Here is a 2,074-nt window from a genome sequence, read left to right on the forward strand (position 1 = left end):
GACTTGATGATCTGCTCAGGTCCCTTCCGACCCTACTAACTGTGAAACTATGAAACATTGAACAAAATCGGCCTCAGGACTGGCCCCTGGGGCACTCCACTTGATACTGCATGGCAACTAGACACTGAGCCATTGATTACTACCCTCTGAGCCTCCAGCCAGTTTTCTAAACACCTTACAGTCCATTCATTCAGCCCATGCTTTCTGAGCTTCTCTTGGAAGTTGTTCCAGATCCTAGCTGCCCTGACCGTGAAGTAGCGCCTGCTACCTGCGAGAATGTTGTGGGAGACTATCAAAAGCCTTGATAAAATCAAGGTAAACCACATCCACTGGTCTGTCTGCATCCACAGAGCCAGTCACCTTGTCATAGAAGGCAATCAGATGGGTCAGGCATGACTTGCCCTTGGTGGATCCATGTTGACTCTTCCTGATCATGTTCTTCTCCTCCAAGTGCTTAGAAATGGATTCCTTGAAGATCTTCTACATGTTTTTCCAGAGACTGAGGTGAGGCTGACTGGTCTGTCTTTCCCTGGGTCCTCCTTTTTCCCTTTCTTAAATATGGGCACTATGTTTGCCCTTCTCCAATCATCCAGGACCTCTCCTGATAGCCATGAGTTTTCAAAGATGATGGCCAGTGGCTCTGCAATCTCATCAGCCAACTCCCTCAGCACACTTGGGTGCATCTGATTTGACCCTAGGGACTTGCATATGTCCAGCTTTTCTAAATAGTCCCTAACCTGTTCTTTCACCACTGTTAGTTGCTCACCTCCTCACCAAACTGTGATGCCCAGTGCAGTAGTCTGGGAGCCGACCTTGCCTGTGAAGGCTGAGGTGAATAAGGCATTGAGCACTTCAGCCTTTTATGCATCCTCTGTCTCCAGGTTCCCTCCCCCATTCAGTAAGGAACCCACCCTTTCCCTGATCCTCCTCGCGCTACCGAGATACTTGTAGAAACCTTTCTCGTTACCCCTCACATCTCTGGCTAGGTGCAACTGCAATTGCACTTTGGCCTTCCTTACTTCATTCCTGCGTGCCTAAGCAATGCTCTTATATGCCTGCCTAGCTATTTGTCCCAAGTTTCCATTTCTTATAAGCTTCTTTTTTGTGATTTATTTTACTGCAAAGTTCCCTGCTAAACCAAGCTGGTCTTCTGCCATACTTGCTAGCCCTTGAAAAGCCTCCAGCAGTCTTCAGTGCCACATGGGATGGCACACCTGGGAATAGCTATGTGGCCTAGCCAGAGCCTTCCTGGTGTGCAAGGAACCCTCCGTGGCTAAAATCTCAGCCAGCTGCTCTCCACCATGGCCCCAGACATTCCTGCATTCGACTGGAAGGAACCTCCCCAAAGCCATTGCCAAGAAGGACTTTCTCTTTTGCGAGGAGACCACTGGGGGGAGCAATGCCATCAGAGTTTGCTCTCTTGATTAACACATTAAATAAACCCTGAGCAGCTCGGTTTCAGTTCACTGGGAGCCAGATACATGCTACTTTTCAAGTGCTACTTTTAATTAAGTGAAGATAGCACTCCAGCAATCATGGGATTGATGATGCAGCAATTTGCCAACCTCGTTATACCCAAGATATATTCCTAGTTCTTCCCTGGCTTGCTCTTTCAGCACCTGTGCAGCACCACTCGCCACACCCCCAGGTACTAAGGAGACCTGTCAAATTTCTGCACAACATTGTGGGTTTCATTGTAACCGTCTCCAGGGGGATTTTGGGTGGCACCAACAGAAAAGCAGCACTACTTATTCAGGCAGCAGCTGTGGCAGAAATCAAGAGAGTCAGCTCAACAAACTGTAGTTTTCCATTAACTACAATAATTTATAGAGCATATTTCACGCCAGTGGATCCCTGAGTGCTTGATGTATTGCTCCTGCATTGCTCTGCCCTCACTTTGCTGTTCTGGTTGGGTGTGTGGAGGCCACAAGAACCAACAGATTGCATAAAAGCTGACAAAACTAAAGCTTCTGCCTCCAACCCAGCTGGACCACTAGAACAAGTCACTCAAGAGCCTTTCATAGTTTCATAGTTAGTAGGGTTGGAAGGGACCTGAGCAGATCATCAAGTCCAG

The sequence above is a fragment of the Crocodylus porosus genome, unplaced genomic scaffold, assembly GCF_001723895.1.
Source record: "Crocodylus porosus isolate Cpor-Errol unplaced genomic scaffold, CroPor_comp1, whole genome shotgun sequence".
In the NCBI taxonomy this organism is placed as follows: Eukaryota; Metazoa; Chordata; order Crocodylia; family Crocodylidae; genus Crocodylus; species Crocodylus porosus.